This window comes from Varroa jacobsoni, unplaced genomic scaffold, assembly GCF_002532875.2.
Source record: "Varroa jacobsoni isolate VJ856 unplaced genomic scaffold, vjacob_1.0 scaffold_959, whole genome shotgun sequence".
Lineage (NCBI taxonomy): Eukaryota > Metazoa > Arthropoda > Arachnida > Mesostigmata > Varroidae > Varroa > Varroa jacobsoni.
Window position 1 is genome coordinate 275,424 of NW_019213861.1, and position 8,012 is coordinate 283,435.

Here is an 8,012-nt window from a genome sequence, read left to right on the forward strand (position 1 = left end):
CCTTTAATTCTAAAATGCATGCATATTGCCTTGTATGAGCATTCACTAAAGCTGATATTCAGTGGCGATTTATAATAAAGGATAAGCCGTTATGTTACATTCGATGCCTCTTGAGAAAAATCAGTGCAAACCGTTGAAAGGCCTTAACATTGTTTCGCACAGCGAGTTTTCGTGTGTATTATTTAACATATGCGTAATATCCAACCGTCTTCTTACCATTGCATCGTCGATAGACCCGTTAGGCGATATCTGAGCATTATATTCAGCAGACTTTTCGAACTTATTTTGAAGTAGGCAGACTATATCAAACATTTTGGAATTTGCTTAAGCGAGTGCAAGTGTCTGCAGCTATTCTATTCAACAGATCGGGTCGCCAGTGAAAGGCCCCAAACTCAATTAGGAAACGATTTAGATGATAATATTTTAAATATCTTCTTTGAATCCACATGGAAGGATCCGTTTAAAGCCCTTCAAAAAAGATTCTACAACATCTCGAGCGCTTTGCCGTGCCGTTTGTTTATTTATTAGTCGCGTGTTAGTAACTTAACTTCAAATAAAATTTTAACTCTAATTAAATTAAGCTTTAATTAAAATTTTAAAAATTTAGCATTACCTGCCATGAAGCACCATACACACTGGAAGAATTTCTAAAATTATTTTCCTATCCTATCAATCGCTTTAATATGTCTAAAGCAGCGTTCATAGCACAGGGAGGATAGGATTGTATTTATATACCGACCGCGTTGGGTGAGAAATGTGCATATATTGTGTAATGATGTCGTTGACATGCGTGTATTCTCGTTTATAGTCGGGCTTAGTCGAAGCTCTGGAACCCGTTCACCGTGTTTACAGTTAGTGTGGCGAACTGATTTTCATTCGTTTCGCCCGTACGACTTTGAAACTAAAGTGTTAGATATGTACTTGAAACGTGTCAGTGTAAGAACATTAGATGCTCATCGGAACCTCTTGAATAGGACTAACCTGAATTGAGTTTTTTTGCTTGCAAGGACTCGGCCATCTTAGCTGCAGTGTCCTCGTAATGAGTAGCAGGTGGCAAGATTAACGTACAAGAAATGGTTTTCGATGTTGGCGTCGTGCGCCTTTACCTAAAGCTGACACAATGTGTCATTTTGTGCTAGGATAAAGTTTGGTACTTTCCACCTACTGTTTAGTTAGTCGGGCTATGTTTCGCTTTGTTCCAAGTAAGAAGATCCTACGCTATTGTCTAAACTTTAATCTTTTATATATTCGTTTGCCTGCCATACAGATTGTCTATTTTTCAATCAGCAGTGATCGGCCAGTTTGATAACACTAAGTGCAAATCTTCAATACTATTTCTATATACTTATCATTGAAAGTCAGTAAGTTTGGCGTGTGATTTCTGTTTGCTTTGCCTATAGTCTAACTAAGATTAACCTCTGCTTGGTAGCATTTACCTTCAACTGCACATTGCAGTGCAAACAATTTTCGTATAATAATAAGTTCAATAAGAGAGGCACTGGAATCTGTTTCGAAACCTAGTTGTTAAATAGCTAGGTTTACACTCTATAGCAAACTCCCCGGTAAAAAGGATTTATTTTGCACGGCGACGCGACTTTGGATTTAAAAGACTATACAAAAAAGAACCGCCGAAGAAGATTTTTCACGGAGTTTCCTAAAAACGCCCAGCGTTGTTTCGGCCTTTAGACATGCACTCTCCTTTGTAATTGCATCACTTCGTCGGCTAGAAAAAGGACAGGTTTTGTGCTCTAACTTCGGATCTACGAACTTGTAAGTGGAAAAGGAGTCCTAGTCACGCACCAAGAGGTCCCTCAGGAGTCAAAATGGGAAGAAAAAACAGCGAGAGGGTGGTAGAAGTGTGGAGAAGGGATGGCGAATCCTTCGCCAGGTTTTAGTCTTAGCCAGTTAGACCGACGTGAAATCGGAAGAAACTCATAGCAGCAACAAGTGGAAAGATGTGGCAGTTGAGTTTAGTCTGTAGAGCGCTTTTCTGAAAGCAGTTTCTCACTGATGCTGGTCGATGGCAGCTATGAGGTAAGCATGAGTGTATGATGACGCGAAACTCAGAAATCTGCACAGAGGACTCAAAAAAGACCATCCTGGAGGAGACCAAGGCAAGAACAATCCCATGTAAGTCGGCGGCGCGATAGAGAGCGGGGAAGACATACGGTTTAGAGACATAATCAAAAGCGGAGATCAACCAATCGGAACCTAGGTGGAGTTTGCTTAAGTGTACCTGAGGTCGTCGTTAGGGTCAACATGCTTTTCTTGCAGCTGGGACGCGAAAGCAGTGGTAAAAAAAGCAGTCTGGAGAGCGTTTAAAATGAGTACGTGAGCTGGGCAGAACTAGCAGAGATTTGCCACGAGTATAGCTTTTGCCTCACTCAGTTCCGCCTTCTTCCGTACCTGTACCAGGACGCGACTCAAACACACCTGAAGACGAAATACGGTTTTCTTGCTTTTTCTTTGCGTCATGTCGTCTGCGCTAACAGTAATAGTAACCGCTGCGCGAGTTGCAGCGGCAGAAGTTGTGGTGAAAATACGGTAAAGGGACAAAGGTCGAAAACAACGATTAGAGCATTTGCATCCCATTAACTTTGTTGTCTTTGCCTTGTAATACAGGCCAGCATGGTGCGGACAATACTTTTTATCACAAGAGAATGAATAAAGCTAATAAATGAAATGCAACAGTAAATCTACAGGCATCTGAAATTTGATGACAAAAATAGGTAATTAAATTTGTTTTTCCGGTCCGGAGCTGAGAAAAACTTTGAAAAACACCTAAGTATTGGCTCTGATAAGGCCTGTTTCAGATTGCGGTGCGCTAACAACGGCCCCATTTTATAGTGAAACTTTAAACCGGAGAAATGCGCAAAAACCGGAACTTTAACTGCAAATAACCTATTCAGAGCTAATGTCTAAAAATTAATCTCATGCTGCAATTAAAACGTAGTTAGAACTTCATGCTTCCTGCTTGCTGTTTGAACTATATAAGTTTTGTGGCAGCTGCACGAACTCCATAGTATGATGTAAAAAGACTCATATATGATGGGGTACCAAAACGTTGTTATACTTTAAATCAAACATGTTATGGAAGCTTCGATGCACCCGGTTACTACATTCACACGGATGCTCAACAATTACAAGTAGCTTAAATGCTTCGAGATCTTAAGCATCAAAGACTTTCAAGAAAACGCGAAATCTCAACCTGCTAATAAATAGAAATATTGTTGTTCACCGATCTGGTGGTGCTGTGGACCCCATAAATTTAAAGATGCTGAGAATTTTGAGCATTCTGCAAAATTGCTTCAGAAAAATGCTTAAGGTACAAAGGTACTATTTCAGTAAGCTAGTAATGTATCAAGTAGTAAATGAATTCATACGCTTGTATTGAGTTACTTGGTGTCTTGCCTACCAGGATAAGCTTTTTTATTCTTTTCTTATTTTTTTATTCTTTTTTTAATTTTCTATACTGTGCTTATTGATGTAGATCTCGTTAATGTACAGTAGCCTAAAAACAGAACGAACTTGAACTTGACATACCGTGAATGACTATCATTTAAGTGGATACTTCTGTATACTTGACGTTGAAATAGGTCCAGAAAAAAATATGCAAGTACGAAGTATGCTTTGTCAAAACTTGTTATCTTATTTTTCTTTTAACATTCTCTATATTCGTGATAAACTTTGCGGAACGCAAGACCGTACGATATACGTCAAAATCCTAAATTTATACGCTTTGCTACATTGTATTTCTTTATGATAATTTTTCTCTGTATATTAGTGCCAACACATTTAGGCCAGTTGCAACATGGCGTCTTTTTTTATTCTTGAGACCTCTGGATTCACACAACATATCTAACTATCCATGAAAAACAGGAATCTAGGCCAAACTTTCTATTACACACGCGCTACGGAAAAGCTATAACTATCTTATATTTTTATATTTATTTTAACCGAACATACCGTTTTTTAATTTTAATCGTTGATGGGTGTCTATTTATATGCAGAATTACTTAGCACATGATGCATCTATTTAGGTAAGAAACAATTCAACGACGAAGTTTCAAGCGATGGGGGTTTTTCAATTTTTTTCCCAAGTGGCATGCAAATGTTTTATGTAAATGAATAGATTATTTTATTTTGAAGATAAAAGTACAGAACTTGTATTAAGTAAGCGCGGTTTAAAAACGACATCCAATACGTGGTTTTTCTCACCTTTTGTATAGAAGCGAGAGGGCTAGTTTGAAACCTGCTGAAAAGCCCATCTAAATTAAAAATATAGGTCTGTGTTTCGAGTGCTTAATGCCGGTGTTAAGCACTGCTTCAAGCATCTGGCTTTCAACACAAAACAAAGTGTGTCCAGGCCTAGTTCTGGGAATCTAGATCACCATATGTCCGTGGCACAGCGTCCAAATACTTTGCGACTGCACCAGTACGCGCACAAACACTACTGTGGATCTGTATATATATATGAATATGAAACAAGTATTTCCTCATATATGTAGGTTTTAGCTCACGTAAGGCGAACATACTCCTGTAGAAGGTCCACCACGCTAGTTTTTTAAGAATCATCAAAAACTTTCACAGCCTGTAGTAGATAAGTTATCCCATATCCTTATAAGCTTTGGACATTTTAAGCTGCTTGCCTGAATACGCTAGTCTAGACTTCATGTACATAGAGAAAAGCTCTGTGTCTTTTTGCGTGGCTTTTATTGCAGTGTTCGAAGAAGGATAAGCTGCTTCTCTGTGGTTGATAAAAGAGCAGATGAGACAGGCGGCTAACTCATCTCGACACAGCCATTTAACTGCTGGCCAATTTCGTAGAACCAAGCATTCAAGTGGTCGTTTAGTCGACAAAACGAGATCCATAAAAGGAGTTGTTTCAGTTGCATCAAATTTCAAGGCACGAGGTATATAAGACCTCTCGTCCAGTCAAGGTTAAGGGTATTTAAATCTCATAATATTATATCGCCCATGGTATTTAACACATTTGAAGTGTCAATCAGGTAAATACGGTGAATGGTATGTGGTTCGAAATTATGCGTAAAATACCTAAGTGATTGTTTTTAATCAAAAGCTAATGTACTTAGCTTATTAATAGTTTCCTACTGAATTTTCACGCGAAATGATACATTACTCTCGTAGGCATCATTACAAAATGTTGATAAGTATTCCGCCAGCGGAGGATACAAAAAAACTCCTTCACGGATTATCAGTCTCTACCTAAACTTTAGACCTAAACTTTGACAGATTTAGGCTTGGGTAACTATATGTGAAGGCTGCAGTACGGAGGCAATTACATAATATAACACCTTCATTCACTATATTCCTACTAAAATATCCTTTAGTGTAATCCATACTTGACACAAGGAAAAAGTGGAGTTTGGTTGAGGCCTTTGTCTATACCACCTCGGATAAAATAAACAATCAAACTGGTAAATTGTTACCCAAACACGTCGTTGCGTTGACTGATTCAATGCACTTGTTCCGACGTAGTCTTTGGTGGTTACGTTTCATAACAATACCATTCCTTTAACTCAGACAAAAATTTTACTACACGAGCAAACCTTTGTTTTAGAGGAGTTGCAGTTTGTTCACAGTTTTTTGTCGTTTAAAAATGATAAAAACAACTGTCACCCTACAGCGAGATTGTTATGGCCTAGTTTGCCATTTCTGATAAGGGTGTCATAAACGTGTTCAAAAGTGTCATAATATTCATGTGTTTTAAATTACAAGTAGTTACACCTGTTTCGAGATTTACTTCCGGTACCACCGTTAGGCATTCCATCGGGCGGTTGGCTCCCAGCCGGAAACCAAGTCTGTCTATGGTCGGGTTCGAACCAAGACCACAAGGTACCTCTAAAATTGCCAAACAAATGCGTTTCCTAATACGCTGTCACTGGAATAGTTCTTAACCTGAAACTAATTCTCATACGCGTATTAAAGGAATGTGCCGTATTATCAACACGTAGGAAAAATGTAGCTCATTATACAACTCAAATAAGTTCGTTGAGTCTTATAGCTTATAATTAAAAAAAAAACTCAAATATATAGCACGCACTTATAAAGCAAGATTTGACACTTAAGGGTTTTGATTAAGATTTGATTAAGGGCTTTAACGTTCCTTGTGTAACCTAAATTAAAATTGATCTACAAAAGAAAATAGTCTACCGAGTTTAGAAATCAAAGTTTGAGGCCGCGGTTGATAGAATTTCACCTTTCTACAAAAAATTGGATTGAAGCAATGACTTAGAAATACTAAAGAGAAATAGTAGAGAATAAATATAAATTATTAACACTATTCATTTATCAGACAAATGTGTTTAGTTCTGAGATTCTGTCACATGATACAATCCTCTCTATGTGCTAGACAATGTAAAAAATCAAAGACTGGTCTAACAGAAATAACTCATAATAGATATTTTTATTGTATCTCTGAAATAATAGCTAAGAATCCCACGTGCACTGCAAACTCAGTAAGAGAACTTGACTGAAAGACAGAGGGTGCCCTTGGTCTGTGTATATGTAGTGTATGTTCTATCTTAAGATACAAAGATTATCCTGGACTTACATTAATCTTCAGTTATGTAACGTGTGACTTCTACGAAAAACAATATGATACAATAAAGTACAGGTTTTATTATGCGAATATGATACTATTTTATAAAAGCGGCTACATTTCTATTTAGCGTAATGATAGGATAAGCTCATTCAGTCTACTACGGTGCTATAACTGAATGTTCGTCTGCATGTTTATTTGTCCCATCTATCTCACCCCATAGAATACTCACTGTAAACGGTTTTTGCATCGCTTGTAGAGCTTGTACCCTGGGTGGGCTGCGTGTAAGGTTTCTGAAGTACTTCTTCCGTGGGTACACTCTTCCTACCACAGACCGCAATAATAATTTTGGTATATTGACTCGGCTTTAGCAGTTTATTCGATAACCATTGGGAATCGGTAAAAGTTTATAACAAGAAGCCTTTTGTTTGCTTTTCAAGCTCTACAAAGTAGGCTCAGACTTGGGTTATTGGAGGCACGTTTGATTTCCATTTTTCTCGATTTACCGGTAAAATGGCGATATTTATCCAAATTGTTGAAAACTGATTGGATACGTCATTGTTAAAACTAATCCACAAATACATTTAAATGAGGGGAATGAGATCATTATTTCCAGAGCGAAAATAATTATTGCAACGGAAAAGCGGCAATGCTATGTGAAAAAAAATCATTGAGTATTCGGCCTTGTATTTATTTTACATATCTCCTCGCGCAATCCCAACTACCAGCGTACGTTCATTTATAATATGCCACGCCTCAAACAATACATAATTTATTTTTTAGGAAAAAATCTTAGAGTTTTTACATCTGTACAGTTTGTACAATTGCAATTTTTGCCAAAATGGTCGAAATTTTATAAAGCATTGTGGTGCGTAGGTCAAAGAACGAATAAGCGCAACGCGATATCGAGACCTTAAGAATTTTCCTGGATGCAAAATCATCAATAAATCAGAGTGGTTGAATCAAAACGGGTGCGGATGAGGCTAATCTAGTATTTTTTTTATTTCACATATGAAGTAACAGATAAATAACGAGACAAAAGAAATAACCTAATATGTTTCCTTTTCAAAGGTGTATGTCTGATTTAAGTTGCGTATATATTTTGGAATTAGATAAAGTATGAGCAGTTTGAGGTAGGCAGTGGGTCGCAGTTGGAATTTATTAATTATGATGCGCTTTTGTATGCAATTAAGCTTTACCAGAGGTAAAGATTTTTATATAGCCATATATTTTTTGACTACTACTGCAGAAATAAAAAAAAAACTGCAAAATTTGGAATATTTAGGCCGGTAGATAAAGTTCTACTAAAAGTGCCCATAAACTTGCTAATTTCAAATGTATAAGGCAAAATATGTCCATATTATCACACCGTGCTGTGATGTAGAATTCCACGGCAATAATGAACATTTTAACTTCGAAAGGTCCATAACTTTCTTTCATTTTTTAGCTT

General features: G+C 37.3%; 1 long non-coding RNA gene across 1 annotated transcript in view; it reads right to left on the reverse strand.

Moving 5' to 3' along the window:
• Positions 1-4,744, reverse strand: part of LOC111265342 (uncharacterized) — a 29,597-nt gene extending 24,853 nt beyond the window's left edge. Inside the window, exon 1 of the long non-coding RNA XR_002683398.2 lies at positions 4,219-4,744. This is a non-coding gene — a long non-coding RNA (uncharacterized LOC111265342). The remainder of the gene's footprint in view (positions 1-4,218) is intronic.
• Between the last annotated feature and the right edge of the window lie 3,268 nt (positions 4,745-8,012).